Raw genomic sequence first — 26,526 nt, forward strand, 5'->3', positions numbered from 1 at the left:
CGAGTGAAGAGCAAACCTCTCACTCGGGGGCTTAGCTGCAGCCCAGTGCTCGCCTAAGATATAAAAATCCTACCGAGTGAAGAGCAAACCTCTCACTCGGGGGCTTAGCTGCAGCCCAGTGGTCGCCTAAGATGTAAAAATCCTACCGAGTGAAGAGCAAACCTCTCACTCGGGGGCTTAGCTGCAGCCCAGTGCTCGCCTAAGATATAAAAATCCTACCGAGTGAAGAGCAAACCTCTCACTCAGAGGCTTAGCTGCAGCCCAGTGCTCGCCTAAGTGGATTAAGGAATAAGTCGACTGCGGTGAGCGTCTTGCTTTGAACCTGCAAAAGACATTTCAAGCCAAAAGCAATCATGTTCAAACATCAAATTCAAGTTCGGAACGATACCTAAAGGAACCGAAAGTTCTCAGGCGCTAAGCCTGTTAAAGTTTATCGGTTACAACTCCACTCGGCATACCGAGGCAAATTTAAAGCGTCGAGCGTAAAAGAAGTTTTTTACCCCTCCTGTGGAGGGCTGGAAGGTGCAACAAACTCATCAAGATCAATTCCATCTGCGATCCGAGTGACAGCAGCAATGACAGTTTCCATAAAGGACCTGAAGTCGTGTTTCTTGGTGTTGGCCACCCGGAGGGCCGCCAGCTTGTCTTCTCGCGCATCTTTGCAGTGGACTCGGGCCAGACATAGAGCAACATCTGCACTGCACCGAGCCGAGGACTTTTTCCACTCCTGCACTCGACCCGGGACCGTGTTCAAGCGAGCCACCAGCGACTCGAGGTCGTTCGGGAGTGTCTTCCCGGGCCAGAGCGTTGAGTCGATGCGAGATGTGGCGACCTTCAGCCTTGCAAGATAGTCCACGACAGCTGCAACACGGGACTCCAGTCGGAAAACATTCATGGCAACTTCGTCGTTCATCGGAGAATTGACGGGGTCAAGGTTTGGTTCCAGCCGGCTAGTCTCTTCTTCAAAGTCTTGACAAAATTCTGCAAGGGCGATCACCGAGTCAAGGCAATAGTCGAATGGAAAAATCACAGTTGAAAATGATTGTTGAGCATAAAGGTTTACCTTCAAGCATAAGGAACAGCTTCTTGGCAAGACCATTCAGGAAGGCCTCCAGATCATTTTTCTTCCCAAGAGCAGCTTTCAGATTGGTATTTTCTTGTTCAAGCTTGGTGACTGAAGCTAACTTCTCGTCAGCAAGCTTGATCTTTTCAGCTAGTTCAAGGTCTTTTTTCTGTTGGGCCTCCTTCACCTTACCTGCAAGTTACAGCAAGATCAGATTTTGAAACAAATAAAGGGAAAAAGCAGTCGTCGAGGTCTCACCAAACATACCTTTGGTCTCCTCCTTTGCCTTCGTCAGATTCTCCTGAGCCAGCTTCAAATCCAGCTCGAGTTGAATGTGCTTGTTTTCCAGCTCAGTGTAGCGAGCCGCAAGGTCACAGGATCTCTGCGAAGAATCAATCGACTAAATGTCAAAGATAATTCACTTCCGAGTGGAACAGGAAAAATCATGTGTTTCTAAGACTACAGCCGAATACAAGCATTCGACCGTAGTCTCGGGGACTACACCCAGTGGGTGCACTCAGCGTGCCCCCACTAATCCTATTGAAGACAGAGTCGACCAGTCGACCTCAAAAAAAACAAGATGTATTCTTTAAGACTGTAATCGACTGCAAGCAGTCGACCACAGTCTCGGGGACTACACCCAGTGGGTGCACTCAGCGTGCCCCCACCGGTTTGCGAAATCCAGTCGCCATAGTCGAATGATGGAAAGACTGAACTTATAAAGCCTAAGGCCGACTGCCAGCAGTCGACCTTAGCCTTGGGGACTACACCCAGTGGGTGCACTCAGCGTGCCCCCACCGGTTTGCGAAACCCATTCGCCATAGTCGAATGACGGAAAGACTGAACTTATAAGCCTAAGGCCGACTGCCAGCAGTCGACCTTAGCCTTGGGGACTACACCCAGCGGGTGCACTCAGCGTGCCCCCGCTATCACGGAGTTTAAATCGACACACCCAGTGGGTGATTACTATAAATTCTGGAAAGAAAACAAGCGGTGGTCGACTGACCTGAACATTGCTTTGAAGGGCGGAACTGGCGTCGTAAGCTGCGTGGCTCGCATCCCGGATGGTCTTCAACTGCTCCATCATGATCCCTGCCTGGCGTATCGCCTCCTTCGCGACGCCAGCTTGGTCCTCTGGGACGTGGTGCGTCGTGAAGAGGGAGGGTTGCAGAGCACTCGTCAGTGGATCTGCGAAGGACACAGTGTGTCGAGTGGTGTTCTCCTCCTCCGCGACCAGAGTCTCAGGCACCGTCACATCCTGGGACACCCTACCGGCAGACGCTTTCCTACTCCTTCTGGGCTTCAGCGGTTCCTGATCTTCATCATCATCAGGGAGAGTGATAACAACATTGGATGGAGCTACAGAAAAGAATCAGAATTAGAGATCATGAGTCAGTCGACTAGAAACAGTGTTAAGAGTATAGTACCAGGTTTTGAGGTTGTTGCGTCCTCCATCTCATGGTCGTCAGCCCGGGCTGAGGTCTCAGAAGTAGCAGCACTGCAACTCCAAAGAATCAGTCGACTAACTCCAGCGCCAACCAGAGATAATGTTCGCACAAAACAAGAAGACTCAAGCAGCATGATTACCCTGATATGGTGGGGATGGACACCTTCATCTTCGGCAGGAGCTTGGTCGGCTTTGACGGGGCCGCCCTGGGCTGCTTCGACGCCTTTTCAGTCGGCGCCGGAGAGGTGGTCCGAGGGCGCTTGGTCGACTGTGTAACAGTCGCAACCCCCTTGCCACGTTCAGTCGCAGGGTCATGGACAAGTTTCGACCGCCTTTCCGAGCGCGGTGGTGCGACCTCCTCCTCCTCCTCTTCTTCGTCCTCATCATCATCATCATCATCTTCATCGTCATCATCATCATCATCATCCTCAGCAGCGTCCGAGTCCCACTCCTCCTCCTGGCTCTCGCCCCCGCTTGCTTTTCCCTCCTCAGTCGGAGCCTGTGCTCCATTGGGCATCGAGTACAGCTCAGTGAGGGCCTGATAGACATCAAGACAAAGATCAGTCGACCGATCGGCAGAGAAAACAGAAATAAATGTGACAAGAATACAATGGGAAGTGGAGCAGACATACCTTGTTTGGATCACTTTGGTGGTCGAGCGGAGGAATCCTTCTGGCTCCGCGAGGGTTATCCTTGTTCCCAGTAACAGCGGCCATCCACCTTTCCAGAGTGGCATCGTCGACTGCTTCTGGATTGACCCGAGTCACATCCTCAGTCCCGCAGTACAACCACATGCAATGGCTCCGGAACTGAAGAGGCTGGATACGACGCCTAAGAAAAACCTCCAGGAGATCCATACCCGTCACTCCCTCCCGAACCAACTGAACTACACGCTCCATCAGCATCTTCACGTCAGCTTTCTCCTCCGGAATCACCTTCAGAGAGGAGGGCTTGCTCACTCGGCCCATGGTGAACTGAGGGAGTCCACTCGACTGCCCCGGCGTCGACTGATCCTGGCAGTAGAACCAGGTCGACTGCCAGCCTCTGACCGACTCGGGAAATGTCATGGCTGGGAAGGTGCTCTTGTTCCTCACCTGGATCCCCAGACCCCCACACATTTGGACAACTCGGGTTTTTTCATCGCCTGGGCTCGCCTTCTTCACGGTCTGAGAACGACACGTGAATATGTGCTTGAACAAACCCCAATGCGGTCGACAACCCAGGAAACTCTCACACATGGACACAAACGCGACAAGATAGGCGATAGAATTCGGGGTGAAGTGGTGGAGTTGCGCTCCAAAGAAGTTCAAGAAACCACGGAAGAAAACGCTCGGCGGCAAAGAAAATCCACGGTCGACATGGGTAGCCAGAAGCACGCACTCACCCTCTTCCGGCTGGGGCTGCCACTCTTTCCCCGGAAGCCTTGCTGCTCCATGAGGGATCAGGCCCTCGTTGGCCATGTCGAGGAGATCCGTCTCCGTGATGGTCGATTGGATCCAATCTCCCTGGATCCAGCCTTTCGGCAGGCGAGATCTAGACGAAGACCCGCCACGACTGGTGGATCTCCCCTTCGCCTTCTTCGTCGCTGACGCCTTCTTCGTGCGTTCCAGCGCCGCCGTCTTCTCCTTGACCATGGCTGCCGGCGAGACGCGCGAGGAGAAGTTGTGCGGAGGCGAGAGCGAGCGCGTTGGGCGAAGACGAAGGGAGCAGAGAGAGAATGCTGAAGCACTGCTCAAAAAACCCTCGCCGGGCGCGTTTATAAGATCCCTTCCGAGTGGATGACAGGTGGGCCTGGTCGATCTAATCATATCCTGAAACAGTTGCGCGAACGCGATACATGGCGAAAAAAGCGGCACGGAGATCGAGGCGTCTATGCCCTGTCCCATCCGAGCGCCGCGGTCCGCTCCGCTTCGCGCGCTTCCCCAAATTTCGTATCCCGCAGAATCCGCGAACGGCAGATCGGTCTGCCCGACGCGGGATTTCCTGCGATCTGTCGCTCGGAAATCGGCAAAGTCCAAAAGATCACTCGACGAAGGAAAAGAATGGATCGAGTCGACCGAAGAAAAGTTGTTCACTATCAACAAAGAGATTTTTTGGTTCAAAAACAACGCACGGCCAGTATGCGAAGGCTAATCGGAAACAGCATCAACTCCTTCATCACTCAAGCCTCAATCCATTCGGGGGCTAATGATGGAATCATGTACCTAGGGTAGGGTCACAGACCTGATCTAAGTACCCTGCCCAAGGACACCCTTAGAAGAGATCACCTTCCAGTCGACCTACGAGGGACTCACTCGACTGACTTGAAGGACTCGACCACGAAGACTCACTCGACCACCAGAAGGTCAAGAGGCACTCTGCACTGCAACGGTCTGTAATTAAGTAGACTTTATGATAGTAAAGACTCTTTATGTGGGGCGTTACCAGTAACGCCCCGGACTTAATGTACCTTAAACCCTTCATTACGTGGGTTGGCTGGGGTCCTGGCGCACTCTATATAAGCCACCCCCCTCCACAGGCAGAAGGGTTCGGCACCCTGTAATCCATATACACATAATCCACTCGACCGCCTCCGGGCTCCGAGACGTAGGGCTTTTACTTCCTCCGAGAAGGGCCTGAACTCGTACATCTCTTGTGCTTACAACCTCTCCATAGCTAGGACCTTGCCTCTCCATACCTACCCCCCACTCTACTGTCAGACTTAGATCCACGACAGCGTGCTCACCCAAGCGTCGCCGTTCGCGTGGCTAACGATATTGACAAGCCGCACAAACATGTCTCCAAGGCCCACCGTCAATTATAGCATCACCACGCCAACAATCGCGATCTCGGGTGACTTACAACTCCTCAACCGATGCCATCTCTGCCGCATCTGCCCGTCGACCGCCCTTTTTGATTCGCCATCGTTCGAGCTCCCCCGACGCTCCCTTACCGTCATAACGATACATCTAGTGTCGTGGATCCGCCAATCATGTAGCCGATGATCTCCTCTTCGTCCAGCCCCCTCCCCATGATGACTTGCTCCGGTAGCTGCAGGAGAGGTCCATGCGCTCGCTATGGGCCCTCGACGGCTTCGTCTACCACTGCGGCATGCTCGCGGTGAGCCCTTGATGTCGGCGCACCTCTCTTCCCTCTTCTAGTGCCTTCTAGCCCCCTGCCACCAAGCTTCGACGGGCGCGGCCACTGGCCTCGGCTATGACCGACATTCTGTCCGTCCCTGCTCGTCCTACTAGCTCCATTCGACGAGGAGCAAGCCCAGGAGCGCGTAGGACAAACCCCCGGCCGTTTGGTTGCCAGAATACAGCTCCCTGCCGTGACGTATGCTCGCCGGCGGCTGAACGCCGGTGTCGTTTTTCGAGCGAGCCGGTGGTTTAATTAGGATAAGTGGGCTTCCTATGACATGGGGAGCCCATTGATTAGTTTAGATCTAATCCTAGCTAGTGTTAACACTAGGCTGATTAGTTAGACTAATATGTGGGCCCTAGCAATTAACAAAATTGCCTAATCCCATAAAACATGCTAAGTCATTTTTAAAATAACTATACACTTACATGTGGGTCCCACATGTAAGTTCGAGAGAGGTTTTTTTAGTGGGCCCACATGTAAGTGAGTGAGAGGGTGGATAGGGTTTTTATTTTTATTTTTTTCTTCACTGTCCCTCTTATAAGTGAGTGAGAGGGTGGGCAGGGATTTTATTTTTATTTCTCATCAGTTGGTCCCACTTGTAAGTGAGACATGGACAAAGGGGCAAAAATGTCCAGTAAACGGTCAAAAAATGGTCAAAGCCCTTTGACTGGACGCTAACAGCACGGAAGGACATTTCTATAAGTGCAACTAACGGCAGAGGGGAAAATTTGAGCATGCTTCAAAAGTAGGGGCAAATCTGAGTAGTGGGTTCGTGTTAGGGGCACAAATGCAAATGTCCTTATTTTTTAAGCTAAACTTCATTGCTAAGTATGTTACTACGATGTTCTTCAACAGGGACTCCCGATAATGTTGTGCCTCGTTGGATCGAGCCTAAAGCTCGCATGACAATGATTAGCTTACGACCAAGATATCCTGCATTGCACATGAGTGCATTCATGATTTCTCAAAGCGAGCAAGTCTTAATAGTCAAAGACTAGAGCAGAATTGTGAAGGATCACAACAGAGATGTACTAGGGGGCAGCAATCAGAAGCGCAACCCACAATTAGGAGACAGGTTCATCTGCATTCTCTAATATGATGAAGCAGGAGTGCTACATATGTTTTATGCTATTTTAGCTGAGAGAGAGAGCAGCATGAGTGATTAGCGAGCTAGAATGAGTTTGAAGATGATGATGTGCTACACTATGACTATGATGATTAAATAGCTAGTGTTGATGGTAATGACTATGATGATTATTATTAGCTAGTGTTGGTGGTGATTAGGTAGCTACACAATGACTATGATGATTAAATAGTGTCGATGGTAATGACTATAATGATTATTAGCTAGTGCTGTTGGTGACGATATGATGTAAGAGTTTTTATATTAATATGATGATGATGTTGATCATGATTCTCATGATGATTTGTTATTATGATCATGATTAGTTATTATATCATGGGTGGACATACTGATATAACAACCTCTTAATTGGTACTGTATGAAAATTTGTATAACACCGTATAAATACATTAAAAACAAAATAGGAGCAGTAGACAGGAAGCACACTTAGTTAGATTAGCAGCAGCGCTGGAGATAATACACCTTACGACTATATGTCTTAGCAGTAGCGTGTGTTACACGCGCTACTACTAAGGAATAGCTGTAGCACCTTACTAGTAGCGCGGGGCCCCGCGCTACTAGTAGGCATTAAACCCGCGCTACTACTAGGCTTTTCCCTAGTAGTGTCGGTACCTCGGTGTGGTGTGAGTGGGACTCCAAGCAAAAGCTCCGTGTTCGGCATTAGTGATGCATGTGGGTATCACATCCCTCTTCAGAGCATCATTGTGGTTCCCCTCCCCATACATGGGCTCCGGGTGTAAATCCTAGGTCGTTGTTTCAATCTTACATAAATGATCTCCAAGAGGGAGTTGTGTATGCTTGTTAGGTTTAATCTTGAAGGTCATCTATCTCAGTGACGGAAAGAGAAAACGGCTTGCATTGTGTTAATGGAAAAAAGATAGTTGCCTAGTTATCTCAGTGATGAGCCGGAGGTAAAGAGAATATACTATCAACATTATGTCATGTTGCTTAATGCAATGCTCTATTTTTACTTAATACTTAGAGATGCATGCCGAATGGAGTCTCCAATGGAGTATTAGCTACATATTGGATAACAGTTTATGGATATAAGGTGGTAACACATATATGCAATCATGACATGTAAGGTCAATCGTAAAACTTTAATTTAATCGATGCATATCTGTGATTTGTTCACCACACCTATACTATGTTTTATGGAGCGATGCCACTAGTGAAGTTATGGATACTAGTACATTATTCCTTATGATCACAACCTCGATCAACCCTTTTTCTTATTGTTTACACTCTGTACTGTTTTGTTTAATTTCTTGCAACCACTACTTCCAACCACAAAATGCATTAATACTTATAACTAGGAACACTAGTAAGGTGGATACCCTTACTAGGAGTGTTGTGGATGAAGTGACGCATCTTATTTGTGTGCAGGTACCGATCATTGGTTGTTAACCAAGACTCTGCGGATTGATACCCTGAGTCTCAACGGTGGGAAAACTTACTGCATTCTACAAACCCTTGCACTTTGGGGCCAACAAACTCTTTCCACAAGATAGTGAAGGATCTAAGTATTAAAGAGAAAGAGTTTATAACATGAAGCGAGTTTCCCTTAATAACCAATGTATCAATCCGCAGAGTTCTTTAACGAGTCAATTATCGGCACCTACACACAACTAGAAAACTTCTGTTGGTCCCCAACTTAGACTTGAGGTTGTCAATCCTACTATCTTTGTTATTTACAAGAATTGATGCACTGTGTGGTTAGAATTGATTTTTAATTGATGAAAGTAAAAGTTTGGATTGTAAAGGAATAGAAAAGAAAGCAAACGATGTTGTATTCATGAGAAATAAAGTACCGGGATCCATAATTTCATTAGTGGTATCTCTCCTAAAGTAACATATGTGTGATGAACAAATTACAGTTGCATATTGATTAAATTGCAGTGTTATGAGTAATCATACATGTCATGATTGCACATGGGCATTACGTACTTATGTACGTAGACCATTATTCAACTGCATCTATATCTATTTCTCCACTTGAAGTATTAAGTAAAATAGAGCATTGCATTACGCAAGTGACATAATGTTGATAGTGTATTATCTTTACCTCCAGTTTATCAGTGAGACAACTAGGCAACTATCTTTTTATCCTTAGTGGCAATAACATAATACAAGCTCTTTCTTGTTTTTATGTCATTAAGATAGATTACTTCCAAGGTTAAACCAGTGTTGCATACACAACTCTCTCTTGAAGATCATTCATTTAAACATGGCGAGTGCAAGACTAATAGATCGAAGAGCATGCATGTATATAAATCATCCATCAAAGAACTCAAATAAACCAAATATAAATCCATATATAATCTTATTGAAAGTGACAATTCATCACATTGCAAGAAACACATCAGAAATTACATCGGATGGATCGTAATCACGTAGGGCAGCTCATGTGATCTTTGTATTGAGAAATAAGAGGAGATGCCACATATCTACTGCTATAGACCCAAAGTCCAAGGAAGGCTACTCATGCATGATCATCGGAGCAATAAGGTTGATGTGGATGGCTCTGGTAACAATTTCCCCCTCAATGGAGTACCGGAAAAGGACTACAAATTGGATCACCTCGAAATGCATCCAGAGCACGACGTAAAAATTCTCGATAGATGTAGGGTTCTTGGGTATATATAGATCCAGGGGACCAACATTCCGCGGAGTTGATCACTAGGGGGGATACGGCCATATGACGCGACTAGGGGGTCTGGCTGCGTGTCCCACACACTGGGGCACCTGGCCTCCCCTGGCGGCTCTCCGTCCCCTAGTGTCGTTCCGGTGTTGAATCTTTGCAACAAATTTTTATTTGATTCCTTAGTCCTCGGAAAATAATAATTCCGAAATTTTCAAAAACATGTAGAAAACAACAATTGACACTGGGCACTATATGAATAGGCTAGTCCACTAAAACTCTATAAAAAGTGGTACAACTGTGTGTAAATGATATAAAAGTAGCATTAAATGACAAAAAATAAAGATACATTTGAGACGCATCACGACTTCGCGGCTCCGAGGCTATATTTGGAGTTTAGGCGATGGAGGTGGCGGCATCGCAATGTCAAGGATTTACATGGCTTCAATTTAGCAAAAGCGAGCAATGTCGCGATATTGAGGCTTCATACGACATTAATGCGATGGGGATAAGAAGCACCACAAATTCAACGACATGTGCGACTTTGAGCTGATGAAGCAGAGAGGTGTCGCGATATTGGTGTGCAAGGATATTGGTGATTGCTGCCAATAAATGAATAAATGTGATGACTATAGATGGTAGCCAAAACTAGTAAAAGCAAGCTGAGAATATTAAATGCGAGGGTAGAATATTAAACATCGAATGGATGATATATTACTCATATGATTGTGTATATTTTGTTGAGCAAGTAATTCGATACATGTACTTTTGCCTACATAGGCATGTGTTCCTAATGTTATCAGATGTACTTATATAGGTATCCGCTATCTTTTGTCCCACCCCACAAGTCACCGTGAATATACATAGTTTAATTAAGATGATTATTTCTGGAGGCCATCGAAGCAACACAATAGCATTGAATGGCCACATTTGATCCACAAATCATAGTCCACACCCATGATATTCTGGTATGTTGCCCTTAGGGGCACCTATTTGGAGATATAAAGGTAAAACAACTTATAGAAATAATCTAAACAATTAACATCATGATAACATATATGATTTAGATCCAAAATGTTGCTACTTTTGGGGCCTAGTTGCAAGAAACAAAATGTTGCTACATTACACACAACAAAGTTGCAAGAAACAATAGTTCAAGAACAACAATAGAACTAGAGCCACTAATATAACATCAAAACACTATTACATTGGATAAAAGAACACTATTATATGATTGGCACCACCCAATTGCCATCCATCTCATACCCAAATCGCTCACACATGAATGGAAAAACATGATAGCGGCGATGTTGGAAGACATGGTGTCAATGACTACGGAGAGGAGGCTTCCCCAACAGCGGAGAAGGCAATCTGATCTATCCTTGAAATAAAGATCGGTAGTGACATCGTCTCTCGTCATGGAACAAAAAAAAGGAAAAATAATCTTTTGAGATTTCGGCCAAACCCCTTATTTTGTAATCATAAGGTCATCTCCAACGCGGGATGCTTGAAGAGGCGCTAAGACACACAGATATGCAGCGGGCGCTTCATTTCTTTCTTTCCCGCATGAGGCGCATGTGCGGCGAGCGTTGTAGATGCCCTTAGGGAAGCCTCATGAGGTGCACCTAGGGCCAGCACACCCATACCCTGGCCCTAGATGCACGACCTGGGTGTGAGAGCCCCAAGTGTGGACCATCCCAAGTTTTGTTTTGTGTGCCATTATTTTTCTTCTAAAACTCTGGAATATATTTTTATATTATTTTCTCTAGATTTAAATTCCTACACATTCACAAACACAATTTTGGGTTTTTGCCAAAAACAGTGCTAGTAACGATGAGATTTATTTATTAGGGTAAAGTTATATGTCAAATTATACCCAAAGTGGTCAGAAAAATAGATACATTTTCACCGTATCGGCTCCTCCAAACTTAATTTATTACTTGTTGTCAAGCTATCACGTCCTAACTATACGGTCACGCTTTGACCCGCAATTTTGCATCACACACTAGAAAAACGTCCGTTACTCCTTGCAACGTCTCAATTATCTTTGTGAACTAGTTGCATTTTTATCTAGTCATCATTGCTATAACATGATAAGGTTTTGGTCAAACCTTCATACCTACACGTATCAACGTGCGCGGGCTTGCGAGGCCTGAAATGTTGACAATAGCAACATTTCAACATGCACGTGAATGTGTGTGGATGACATGAGAAGCTTGCGCAGACACGGCTTCTAAACATCTCTTTTCTATTTATTTAGCATTGCCTATAAATACAGGGCAGCTTCATCCAAACATCCACATCTGGAAAGCAAGCCAGTGCTAGAAACGACCAAATCACATAGAGGTACATAGAGCTGGTGGTGAGTACCATGTCATTCCTCCCTCTTATTTGAGAAGATCCTTGTCATCCTATCTATTCTTCGGTTTAGAATATCATTTGCCACGGGCATCTCTAGGAACATGATCAGAAATTCATATCATCAATTGTTTTCTCTCTTTTCATATTATTCACTATGTTCTCTTTTTGGTACTCCTTCGGTTCCGAAATACTTGTCACGATTTTAGTTCTATTAAGAAAGTGTTTCTTTTACATGCTCCAAACTAGTACTCCCTCTGTCTCACGATGTACTAAGACGTTTTTGCAGCAAAAACGTCTTACATTGTGGGACGGAGGGAGTACCGCTTATTCAAACTTATAAAGGAAAAGGTTAAGCTGGACACCAGCTTCTGGATTGAGTTGTGGCTGGCTAAAAGTGAAGCCTAGTTAATTGGGAACTGAAAATTCATTAAGCTGATGTTGACCTGGAAGCATTACTACTTGCAGGCGTTTGTCCAATTTCGTTTCCAACATGAGCAAGCAAGGCGACGGTCCCAAGACTGAGTGGCCGGAGCTGGTCGGGCGCACGATCAAGGAGGCGAAGGAGAAGATCAAGGCGGACCGGCCGGACCTCAAAGTCAGAATTGTCCCGGTAGGAAGTATTGTGACAGCAGACTTGGATTTGAACCGCGTTCGCGTTTGGGTCGACACGGTGGCAGAGGTTCCCAAGATTGGCTAATATAGCTTATAATTAGCCTATCACTGAAATAAAGGCCCATGGAAGTCTCCACTCCGTTCAGTTAATTGGCCGAATAAATAAGCATGGGTACAGTTTGAAAAAAATGTATGGATGTGCTATGTAATGTTGTTTTGTTTTTGTTTTTGTTTTTGTTTTGTTTTTGAGGATAACTCGCCGCTTTATTTATCTAATGAAAGTTTGGGATCTCCTTGGAGACCACATCTAACACAAAGTCTGGTGGCACCATAAGCCAAATCTTACAGAGTTCATCTCCTACTCCTACTTTAGCTAGCTTATGAGCAGCGGAGTTTGCCGATCGTCTTACCCACGAAACCTTCCTGTCGTTGAATCCACGCATCATCTGCTTGATCTCCTCAACACATGGACCTGAGGCCGAGAGGTTCTTGTTCGGGTCTGCAAGCATGCTTGCCACCCCTATGTTGTCCGTCTCGAGGTGTAATCTCTGAACATTAATCTCATGTGCTAGTTGGACCGCCCTTCTGCAGGCCATGAGCTCCGCCATCTCGGCATCCACGCGATCATCAATGAAAGTGCACGCCGCCGCACGGAAGTCACCTTGGTCACCTCTGAGGATGACCCCGCCACCGCCCTTTCCTCCAAGTCTAGATACTGCTCCATCAGCATTAGCTTTTACCCACCCTGGCTCCGGGGCCGCCCATCGCTGCACCTTCCTCGTAGTTTTGTTTTTGAGTTGTAAGCATCAGCAATATTCTCGAGCCACTGTTTATTGTTCAGGAAATATAATCTACTTCAGCATTAGGACATGCTCTGTGAATTCTTCTTGAAGGCCAATGATATGCAGGGTATGATTTATTTTATTTTTTGCAGGAAAGGAACTTTCATTGATCAAGCATCGTGATTACAATCCGAGTCAACTATGGTAGCTATCTCCATAGGGGAGTTACGAAGCCAACAGCCAGTACGTTGTTGTGAGCGACCTATAGATGCAAGGGTATGACTCGCCATATTCGCGTGCCTACTAATCATAACTAGACTAATATTCCTTTCGTGAGCCAGAAGCCGTCTGATCTCACTAACACGATAAGCATGCCTTGACCGATCCACCTCCTTGGATTGCACCATTTGTAACAGTTCGGCACAATCGGTTTCCACAATCAGCGGCAAGTCTGACCAGTGGAGTGCAAGCCTGAGCCCTTCATCCATGGCTGCCATCTCAGCCTCCAAGGGATCACAACAATTGAAGATCACTCGTGTTGCAGCAAAGATAACTGCTCCATCATGATCACGCAAAACCATACCAGCCCCCGCCGTGTCGTCTTCCTTCACAAAAGAACCGTCAATGTTTAATTTAGCATGGTCCAAGTCTGGAGGTTCCCACCGTGGTTTAGCTGTAACTTCGTATGTGCTAGTTGGCTTGCTACCAGAAAAATTAATCACATGTTTGCCCTTAACCATGTCCGCCATTGGGTGCTGCTCGATCCCAAGGAGCGACGTAATATAGCTTGATAGGAACCTGTGGGAGCCTTCGATCAGGACTGGTGGTTTTTGGTGGGTAACCTCATTCCGAGCATACCAGATTATCCACATGATCATGAGTGAGGCTAGCCTTTGCACGTCCGGCAATTTCTCCAGTAGGCGAAATATCCATTCTGGCTCCGCGTCATGCAGGTCTTCCGGCGTTGGCAGCTCACAGTTTTCGCGCATCGCATCCCAGAGAGCTACTGCATGACCTCGGTATTATTTTCATCCGCGGTTTCCCACTTCTCTGTCTCTGGGTGAATGCCTCTATCAGAGGTTATGCGCCAGCTTGGGAAAGCCTTAAGTTATACTCCCTCCGTTCCTTAATATAAGGTGTATTATTTTTTTTAAAAGTCAAAGTTCTCTAAGTTTGATCAAGTTTATAGACAAAAATATCAATATCTAGAATACCAAATCATTATTACTAGATCCATCATGAACTATATTTTTACATTTTATATATTTCGTATTATAAGTCTTTATATATTTTGCTGTAAACTTGGTCAAATATAGACAACATTTGACTTTTTGAAAAACTAATACACCTTATATTTAGGAACGGAGGAAGTATCTTAATCTGTCTTGCAAGGTAGATAGGGCAACGTATCAAGGCATGGTGCACGTTTTCCTCTCCCATCCCACACAACGTACATGTGTGGTCAAGTATCATATGCCTTCGCTTCTTTTCAACTTGTGTCGCGATTGCTTCCCGGGCAGCTTTCCACGTGAATATGCGGACTTTGGCAGGCTCGTTGTTCTTCCAGATGAGGTCCAAGACCGGTCGACACCCGTCCGGCCGCGCACTAGATGCTCCCGTCTCCCGACCCGCCATATGCTCTTGCAAACCAAGGTAGTAGGCACTACGTACAGAGAAGTGTCCACGTTTATCAGGATGCCAAGCTAGGAAGTCAGCTTCCAACCTACTAGATGCCTTAATTTTTAGAATGCAATCCACATCCGACTGAAAAAAATGCTGTTGAAGGAGAGTTCTATTCCATGTACCATCTGGATTAAGTAGTTCAGAGACCCACTTGAGCCGGCAGCGATGCTTTGGAGTGAGCGGCCTTCGAGACTTGGCATGGGGTAGCCATGGGTCACCCCAGATGCGCACCCTTGATCCGTCACCGATATGCTAGATGATACCTTTTTTTAGCAGCTCTAGTCCGTATTCAATAGCGTGCCATGTTGAGGATGCATTGCCTGTAAACACAGTGTCCACCAAGAACCCATTGGGGTAATACTTAGCCTTGAGTACCTGCACACATAAGCTATTAGGATTTTCAATCAACCTCCAGGCCTGCTTAGCGAGCAACGCTTGATTAAAAAGTTTCATATCCCGGAACCCCATTCCACCATGAGATTTGGGTCGTAATATCCCAAGATACCCAATGAGTTCTTTGCCTCCCCTGTGTTGCCCCCCACAGAAAATCACGTATCATCTTAGTGAGGTCCTCACACAAGCCATCTGGGAGTTTAAAGACACCCATAAGATATGTGGGTAGGGCTTGGGCGACCGCCTTCACGAGCACCTCCTTTCCCCCTTGAGAAGAATCACCTCCTTGCACCAGCCTCTTTAATAACTTGGCCTGCAACCCTTGAAATTTGCCTCGGTGCATCCTCCCCTCGGGGGTCGGCAGCCCGAGGTACTTCGGCTCAAATTCTACTTATGACACATGAAGTACTGATTTAATTTCCTCCTGGATCTCAACAGGGCAAGACTTTCCGAACATAAGGGAGCATTTATCAACATTCACTAACTGGCCAGTACCTTGGACATATGAGTTAATGACCTGCAATAATCAATTAGCGAGCAATAATAATAAAACTCGGATGACAACACTTTCTCAAAACAATCATAATATGATATAACAAGATGGTATCTCGCTAGCCCTTTCTGAGACCGCAAAACATAAATGCAGAGCACCGTTAAAGATCAAGGATTGACTAAACATTGTAATTCATGGTAAAAGAGATCCGGTCATAGTCATACCCAATATAAACTAATAGTAATGCATGCAAATGACATCGGTGCTCTCCAGCGGGTGCTTTTTAATAAAAGGGTGATGACTCAACATAAAAGTAAATAGATAGGCCCTTCGCAGAGGGAAGCAGGGATTTGTAGAGGTGCCAGAGCTCGATTTTGAAATAGAGATAAATAACATTTTAAGCGGTATACTTTCACTGTCAACATAACAACTATGAGATCTCGATATCTTCCATGCTACATACATTATAGGCGGTTCCCAAACAGAATGGTAAAGTTTATACTCCCCCACCACCAACAAGCATAAATCCATGGTTTGCCCGAAACAACGGATGCCTCCAACTAGTAACAATCCTGGGGGAGTTTTGTTTAATTATTTTGATTTGATTTGAGCATGGGACTGGGCATCCCGGTTACCAGCCATTTTCTCGTGAATGAGGAGCGGAGTCCACTCCCCTTTAGAATAACCCACCTAACATGAAAGATACAGACAGCCCTAGTTGATACATGAGCTGTTCAAGCATACAAAGCAGAATTTCATTTGAAGGTTTGGAGTTTGGCACATACAAATTTACTTGGAACAGTAGGTAGATACCACATATAGGAAGGTATGATGAACTCATATAGAATAACTTTGGGGTTTATGGAGTTTGGATGCACAAGCAGTATTCCAGCTTAGTACATGTGAAGGCTAGCAAGAAACTGGGAAGCGACCAACTGAGAGAGCGACAACAGTCATGAACATGCATTAAAATTAATCAACATCAGGTGCAAGCATGAGTAGGATATAATCCACCATGAACATAAATATCGTGAAGGCTATGTTGATTTTGTTTCAACTACATGAGTGAACATGTGCCAAGTCAAGTCACTCGAATCATTCAAAGGAGGATACCACCCTATCATACCACATCACAACCATTTTAATAGCATGTTGGCACACAAGGTAAACCATTATAAACTCATAGCTAATTAAGCATGGCATAAGCAACTATAATCTCTAATTGTCATTGCAAATATGTTTATTCATAATAGGCTGAATCAGGAACGATGAACTAATCATATTTACAAAAACAAGAGAGGCCGAGTTCATACCAGCTTCTCCCATCTCAGCCAGTCCATCATATATCGTCATTATTGCCTTTCACTCGCACGATCGAACGGTGTGTATAATAATAATAGTGCACGTGCATTGGAGTAAGCTGGAATCTGCAAGCATTCAATTCAAGGGAGAAGACAAGGTAATGTGGGCTCTTGGTTAAATCAAAGATAATGCATATGAGAGTCACTAATCATTTTCATTATGGTCTTCTCCTCTCGACCCCCAAAGGAAAAAAAAAGAAAAGAAAACTATTTACATGGGAAAGCTCCCAACAAGCAAAAGAAGAACGAGAAATATTTTTGGATTTTCTTTTAATATTACTACTACAAGCATGAAAAGTAAACTAACAAATTTTTTTGGTTTTTCTTAAGGTTTATCAAACACACAAGAAGAATGTTAGAAAAAGAAATTAAACTAGCATGGATAGTACAATGAAAAAGTATGAGCACCGACAACTAGAATGAGTGTGTGAACATGAATGTAATGTCGGTGAGAAATACATACTCCCCCAAGCTTAGCCTTTTGGCCTAAGTTGGTCTATGGCCATGGGTAGCCTGGCTGATATCCGAAGTTGTAACTGGGGTCGTACTAAGATGCAGCAGCCATTGCCTCCTGGGCTGTGGCATGGCGGCGAGCTGCCTCCATCCTCCTCTCGTACTCATTTGCCTCCTCCCTAGTTATAACACATCTTCCTTTTGCCTGATAATTAAAGAGGGCAGGAGCAGGGAGAGTAATATGGACAGCGCGACGTCTGTCAAAGATTAGTCGATACTGAAGGAACTGTTCATTCCTCTCGAGAAAATGATGATTAACCATAGCATTATAATCTAAATAAGCGGGAGGCAACTCCCTATCATTTTCATGTGCAGGTATACCAAGATAATTAGCCACATGGGTTGCATAAAAATCCCTCCAAACAAGTCTCCAACTAAACCATTATTATGCAACCTACGTGCAACAATTGCCCCCAAGTTGTATTGTTTATCACCTAATACCGCACTCTTGAGAACACAAAGATCAGGAACGCACATGTGACATGCTTCATCTTTATCGTTAATGCGTCTACCAATTAAGAGAGCAAAATAATGTATAGTAGGAAAGTGAATGCTCCCTATGGTAGCTTGTGCTATTTCTCTAGATTCTTCCACAGTGATACTAGCAAGAAAGTCTTTATATTCAGATTTACGAGGTTCGTTAACACTACCCCACTGCGGGAGTTTGCAAGCAGTAGCGAAATCTTCTAGGTCCATGGTATATGATTTATCATAAATATCATACAGGACAGTTGGAGAATTACGCGAAGATGTAAATTTAAAACTTCTCACAAAGGAGTCAGTCAAATAGTAGTACTGAGGACACTTATCTTGCATGAAGTCCTCAAGATCGGCATTACGCACATATGCATCAAATTCATCCTTGATGCCCGCATTGACCATAAACTCCTCTGACGGCCATTCACAAGGCCGCACGTCAGCTTCCCTTGGTGGTTCGTCGTCTTGCTCACGTATTACAAGCCTGGGTCCTTTGTTCCTTGAAGAACCACCTTGGTACATTTTCCTAGACATATTTCTTCCTCTAAAAAATTTCTGATTTTTTTTAGTAATTCAAAATAAAAGTGAATCAAACTCAACAAAACCGATAGCAACTACTCCCACAAGTGCCTAGAGTCTATATCATGCATTAGAATTACTTGGGACCATATAAGTTTGACATGCAAGCTCAAGAACAGGGTCACCTAGGCAGAAAAAATTTGCAATGAATAAAGCACTAGAACAAAAACTAATTGGACCATTGGAGGAGTCACATACCAAAGAACAATCCCCCAAAGCAGTTTTGTGAATGGAGCTTTGAGCAAGGAGATCGAAAATGGCAACAAAGTGAGCTAGAACTCGTGCTTGAGCTGGATGGTGATTTTTTGGGAGGAAGATGAAGTGTGTGGGTGCAGGAATAAGTGGAGGGGGCCACCATGGGCCCACAAGGAAGGGGGCACGCCCTGTAGGGGTGGGCGCACCCTGGACCCTCGTGGCCAGGTGCCAGCTCCCCCTGCTTTGTTCTTAGTGCCAGATATTCTCAAATATTCCAGAAAAAATCATATTAAATTTGCAGGGCATTTGGAGAACTTTTATTTTCGAGGTATTTTTTATTGCATGGATAATTCAGAAAACAGACAGAAAATACTATTTTTACTTTATTAAATCTAAATAATAGAAAGTAAAAGGAGGGTACAGAAGGTTGTGCCTTCTAACTTCATCCATCTCATGCTCATCAAAAGGAATCCACTAACAAGGTTGATCAAGTCTTGTTAACAAACTCAATCCGAATCGCATGAAACCGGAGAAATTTCGAATAACACTAGGTTACCTCAATGAGGATATGCACATCCCCAATATTAAGAATATCATATTTCTTCTTGATAGTAGGAAGAGGAAATTCGAAACCTCCAATAATAATAGTTCAAATTTTTGCAATAGAATTGATGCTATGAACTTGAGGTTGTTTCCTCGGAAAGTGTACCATATGCTCATTACCATTAACATGAAAAGTAACACTGCCTTTGTTGCAATCAATAACAACCCCTGCAGTATTCAAAAAGGGTCTACCAAGGATAATCAACATATTATCATCCTCGGGAATATCAAGAATAACAAAGTCCGTTAAGATAGTAACGTTTGCAACCACAACAGGCACATCCTCACAAATACCGACAGGTATAGCAGTTGATTTATCAGCCATTTGCAAAGATATTTTAGTAGGTGTCAACTTATTCAATTCAAGTCTACGATATAAAGAGAGAGGCATAACACTAACACCGGCTCCAAGATCACATAAAGCAGTTTTAACATAGTTTCTTTTAATGGAGCATGGTATAGTTGGTACTCCTGGATCTCCAAGTTTCTTTGGTATTCCACCCTTAAAAGTATAATTAGCAAGCATGGTGGAAATTTCAGCTTCTGGTATCTGTATTTTATTTGTAATAATATCCTTCATGTACTTAGCATAAGGATTCACTTTAAGCATATCAGTCAACCGCATACATAAAAAGATAGGTCTAATCATTTCAGCAAAGCGCTCAAAATCCTCATCATCCTTTTTCTTGGATGGCTTAGGAGGATACGGCATGGGTTTCTGAACCCATGGTTCTCTTCTTTACCGTGCTTCCTAGCAACAAAGTCTCTCTTATCATAACGTTGATTCTTTGATTGTGGGTTATCAAGATCAACAGCAGGTTCAATTTCTACATCATTATTATTTCTAGGTTGAGCATCAACATGAACATTATCATTAACATTACCACTAGGTTCATGTTCATCTCCAAATTGTGTTACAGCATCAGAAATAGAAATATCATTGGGATTCTCAGGTGTGTCTACAACAGGTTCACTGGAAGCATGCAAAGTCCTATCATTTTTCTTTTTCTTCTTTTTAGAAGGACTAGATGCATCTAAATTATTTCTCTTAAAATCTTGCTCAATTCTCTTAGGATGGCCTTCAGGATACAAAGGTTCCTGAGTCATTTTACCCGTTCTAGTAGCCACTCTAATAGCAAAATCATGTTTATTATTTAATTCATCGAGCAAATCACTTTAGCCTTAAGTACTTGTTCTGCTTGAGTGGTAACCATAAAAGCATATTTACTAATGAGCTTAAGTTCACCTTTAACTCTAGCCATATAATCACTTAAGTGTCCAATCATGTAAGCATTACTCTTTAATTCTCTACCAACATAAGCATTGAAATTTTCTTGTCTAGCCATAAAATCATCAAATTCATCTAAACATTGGCTAGCAAACTTAGTAGACGGGATTTCAACTTTATCATATCTATAGACAGAATTTACCTTTACTACCTGTGTCGGGTTATCAAGACCGTGTGTTTCTTCAATAGGTGGTAAATTAAGACCATGTATTTCTTCAACAGGAGGTAACTTTTTAACATCTTCAGTTTTAATACCTTTTTCTTTCATAGATTTCTTTGTCTGTTGCATATATTCAGGACTGAGAAATAGAACACCTCTCTTCTTCGGAGTTGGTTTAGGAGTTGGTTCAGGAATTGGCTCAGGAAGAGTCCAATTATTTTCATTAGTCAACATATTATTCAATAGCAATTCAGCTTGATCGACTGTTCTTTTCCTGAAAACACAACCAGCACAACTATCCAAGTGGTCCTTGGAAGCATCGGTTAGTCCATTATAAAAGATATCAAGTATTTCATTTTTCTTAAGAGGATGATCAGGCAAAGCATTAAGTAATTGGAGAAGCCTCCCCCAAGCTTGTGGGAAACTCTCTTCTTCAATTTGCATAAAATTGTATATTTCCCTCAAGGCAGCTTGTTTCTTATGAGGAGGGAAATATTTAGCAAAGAAGTAATAAATCATATCCTGGGGACTACGCACACAACCAGGATCAAGAGAATTAAACCAAGTTTTAGACTCACCCTTTAATGAAAATGGAAATATCTGAAGGATATAATAGTAGCGAGATTTCTCATCACTAGTGAACAGGGTGGCTATATCATTTAACTTACTAAGATGTGCCACAACAGTTTCAGATTCATAGCCATAAAAAGGATCAGATTCAACCAAAGTAATTATCTCAGGATCAACAGAGAATTCATAATCCTTATCAGTAACAAAGATAGGTGAAGTAGCAAAAGCGGGGTCATATTTCATTCTAGCATTTAGAGTTTTCTGTTTTAGTTTAGTTAATTACTTCTTAAGATCAGATCTATCATTGCAAGCAAGAAAATGTCTAGTAGTTTCTTCATCCATAACATAACCCTCAGGAATAACAGGCAATTCATATTTAGGGGGAGAACCTTCATCATCACTATCTTCATTAATTTCATTCTCTCTAACCCTAGCGAGTTGTTCATCAAGAAATTCACCTAATGGCATAGTAGTTTCAAGCACAAAAGTAGTTTCATCATAAGTATCATACATAGTAGAAGTGGCATCATCAATAACATGCGACATATCAGAATTAATAGCAGAAGCAGGTTTAGATGTCGCAAGCTTACTCATAACAGAAGGAGAATCTAGTGCAGAGCTAGATGGCAGTTCCTTACCTCCCCTCATAGTTGAGGGATAAATCTTAGTTCTTTCGTCTTTCAAGTTCCTCATAGTGACCAGCAGATATAAATCCCAAGTGACTCAAAGAATAGAGCTATGCTCCCCGGCAACGGCGCCAGAAAATAGTCTTGATAATCCACAAGTATAGGGGATCGCAACAGTTTTCGAGGGTAGAGTATTCAACCCAAATTTATTGATTCGACACAAGGGGAGCCAAAGAATATTCTCAAGTATTAGCAGTTGAGTTGTCAATTCAACCACACCTCGATAACTTAGTATCTGTAGCAAAGTATTTAGTAGCAAAGTAATATGGAAGTGATGGTAACGATGGCAAAAGTAACAGTAGCAGTTTTGTAGTAATTGTAATAGTACCAACGGTAAAGTAAATAAGCAAAGCACAATATGTGAAAAGCTTGTAGGCATTGGATCAATGATGGATAATTATGTCGGATGCGATTCCTCATGTAATAGTTATAACATAGGGTGACACAGAACTAGCTCCAGTTCATCAATGTAATGTAGGCATGTATTCCGAATATAGTCATACATGCTTATGGAAAAGAACTTGCATGACATCTTTTGTCCTACCATCCCGTGGCAGCGGGGTCCTAGTGGAAACTAAGGGATATTAAGGCCTCCTTTTAATAGAGTACCGGACCAAAGCATTAACACATAGTGAATACATGAACTCCTCAAACTACGGTCATCGCCGAGAAGTATCCCAATTATTGTCACTTCGGGGTTGTCGGGTCATAACACATAATAGGTGACTATAGACTTGCAAGATAGGATCAAGAACTCATATATATTCATGAAAAAATAATAGGTTCAGATCTGAAATCATGGCACTCGGGCCCTAGTGACAAGCATTAAGCATATCAAAGTCATAGCAACATCAATCTCAGAATATAGTGGATACTAGGGATCAAACCCTAACAAAACTAATTTGATTACATGGTAAATCTCATCCAACCCATCACCGTCCAGCAAGCCTACGATGGAATTACTCATGCACGGCGGTGAGCATCATGAAATTGGTGATGGAGGATGGTTGATGATGACGACGGCGACGAATCCCCCTCTCCGGGGCCCCAAACGGACTCTAGATCAGCCCTCCCGAGAGAGATTAGGGCTTGGCGGCGGCTCCGTATCATAAAACGTGATGAAACTTTCTCTCTGATTTTTTTATCCGCGAAAGCAAATATATGGAGTTGGGGTTGAGGTCGGTGGACGTCCAGGGGGCCCACGAGGCAGGGGGGCGCCCTAGGGGAGGGGGCACGCCCCCACCCTCGTCGACAAGGTGTGGGCCCCCTGACGCTAATTCTTTCACCAGTATTTTTTATTAATTCTGAAAAGTTGCTCCGTGGATTTTCAGATCATTCCGAGAACTTTTATTTCTGCACAAAAATAACACCATGGCAGTTCTGCTGAAAACCGCGTCAGTCCGGGTTAGTTCCATTCAAATCATGAAAGTTAGAGTCCAAAACAAGGGCAAAAGTGTTTGGAAAAGTAGATACGACGGAGACGTATTAGTTGCTTACTTGCGTGTGTTAGCTCATGTTAGATATACTAGGGTTTGGAACAATGCTCGATACTCTTGGTGGGTACGGCTGTCATATATTTATAAGAGGGAATCGTACAAATACAGGTTACGTTACAACACGTATATCTACAATATACTTAGTCTAACACCCTCCCTCAATCTTAACTATGTCCTGAAACACTCAGAAGGTTAAGATTGCGTCGACATCCTTCAAAAGAAGGCAAGGGCAAGGGTTTAGTGAAAATATCAGCAAGTTGGTCCTTAGAAGAAACAAACTTGATCTAAAGAAGCTTCTGAGCAACAAGTTCCCTCACAAAGTGATAATAAACTTCGATGTGCTTTATTCGGGCATGAAATACTGGATTGGATGAAAGATATGTGGCACCGATGTTATCAAACCAAAGGACAGTCGGCTGAGCTGGAGAAACCTTCAACTCTCGAAGCAATGAATGCACCCACATAATCTCAGTTGTGGCATTAGCAACCGCTTTATACTCAGCTTCAGTACTACTCCGAGACACTGTAGCTTGCTTGCGAGCTTGCCAGGCGATCAAGTTAGATCCAAAGAACACAACATGTCCCCCCGTGGATAACCGATCATCAGGACTACCAGCCCAATCGGCATCAGAAAATGCTGAGATCAGTCCAGAAGGTGCAGGCTGAAGATGAAGACCATATGAACCAGTGTGACGAACATAGCGCAAGATGCACTTAACAGCTAACCAGTGAGGATCACGCGGTGCATGAAGGTACTGGCACACACGGTTAACTGCAAATGATATGTCTGGTCGGGTAATGAGCAAGTACTGCAGCCCACCAACAATACTGCGGTACTCAGTGGCATCCTCAGGAGAGAGCAAGCCACCAGCAAGAGCTGTCAGTTTGTCTGTGACAGACATGGGACTCGTAGCAGGCTTGCACTACAACATACCTGCACGAGTAGGAGATCCTGGCAGTACTTCTTCTGAGTAAGAGTCAAGCCACCATCAGAATGAAGAACCTCCAGATCCAGAAAATAATGCAGTCTCCCAAGATCCTTAATAGCAAACTCAGCACCAAGAGAGGACACAAGCCGATCTGTAGAAGCATCAGACAAACTGACAAGGATAATGTCATCAAAATAGACTAGAATGTACATAGTCACCTCAGGTCGCTGAAGAATAAATAGAGACGTGTCTGCTGTAGAAGGCACGAACCCATGTGCACGAAGAGCAGCACCAAGACGTGCATGCCATGCACGAGGGGCCTGTTTCAGACCATAGAGAGCCTTGACAAGGCGACACAAATGATGTGGCTGAGCAGGATCAACAAAACCTGGCGGCTAACGCATATAAACCTCTTCTTCCAGAACTCCATGAAGAAAAGCATTCTGAACATCCAGCTGTCGAAGCGACCATCCTCGAGTAACAGCCAAGGAGAGAAGAACACGAATAGTAGTTGGTTTAATAACAGGATTGAATGTGTCTTCATAATCAATGCCATACCGTTGTTTGAATCCCTTGGCAACCAGATGTACCTTGTACCTCTCAATGGAGCCATCAGCATGTTTCTTCACCTTGAATACCCATTTAGAGTCAATGGCATTGACACCAGATGGAGGTGGAACCAGACGCCGAGTGTTGTTCCTTTGAAGAGCATGGATATCATGTTCCACCGCAGCACGCCAATGTGGAATACCAAGCGTTGCCTGAAAGTGTCGTCGTTCAGTCGTAGGATCGGCCTCAGCATGAGCCACACAGGCCGCAAGCCACGCGACAGTGCCATCAGTGCGCTTCTTCGGTTGGAAGATGCCACTCTTGCTGCGTGTATGAGGACGTAGGATGACAAGCGGAGGTGACGGTGGGGCTGCCATCACAGAGGAGCCGTTGTCCACCAGCGGCGAGGAGGAGGCGCCTGTGGGCGAGTCAACAATCGTGTCTGATGTCACGACCAAGGTCGGTGCCGGATCTGGAGTGGTTGGCGAATACAAGTCGGGCGTGATGGTCGACGGCAAGCCAGGCGATGAAGACCCAGCCGAAGCAGGGTTCGGTGAGGCCGTCGGCCCAGCCAGCCCAGGTGACAGCGCTACGGGGTCAGCCAGCCCAGGTGACGGCGAAGCCGCCGGTCCAGGTGACGCGAGCGCCCCATCGGATCCACGTGCATGGGACATGCACGCGTGATCTACGTCGGGATCAGCAGGCGCAACATCGGGGGCAACCGGCGTAGCGGTAGCGGGGGCAGTTGAGGCTGCATTATCTTCGTCAAGAAGCTCAAGCCTAGCACCTCGTCCAGTCCCTGCACCATGGTTAGGCAACAACCGAGGAGAATATGCAGCATCCACAAATTAATCAGGCAAAATTGGAAAAGAGTGCAACTCAGTGATGTGAGTATCAGTGGGTGATGTGGGTAATGTGAGTGTGGAAAACGGAAAGACAGTCTCATCAAACACAACATCACGGGAAATGTAAACATGATGGAGACACTTGTAACCTTTGTGAAGAGGACTATACCCAAGAAACACACATTTTTTTGATCGATGCTCAAGCTTATGCTTATTGTTCGGATAGAGATGCGGCCAATACGCACAACCGAACACTTTGAGGAAGGAGTAATCGGGAGTTTCATGAAGCAACACTTCTAGAGGAGACTTCATGTGAAGAAGCCGTGTGGGAATCCTGTTTATCAAAAAACAAGCAGTAACAAAAGTATCACTCCAGAACAGAAAAGGGACAGAGGCATGTGCAAGAAGTGTTAGACCAGTTTCAACTATGTGACTATGCTTGCGCTCAGCTGCACCGTTCTGCTGATATGTATGAGGACAAGACACATGGTGGGAGATGCCAAGCTTTTGAAAGAAGGTGTTAAGATTAC

The sequence above is a fragment of the Triticum dicoccoides genome, chromosome 2B (genome assembly GCF_002162155.2).
Source record: "Triticum dicoccoides isolate Atlit2015 ecotype Zavitan chromosome 2B, WEW_v2.0, whole genome shotgun sequence".
Taxonomy (NCBI): Eukaryota; Viridiplantae; Streptophyta; class Magnoliopsida; order Poales; family Poaceae; genus Triticum; species Triticum dicoccoides.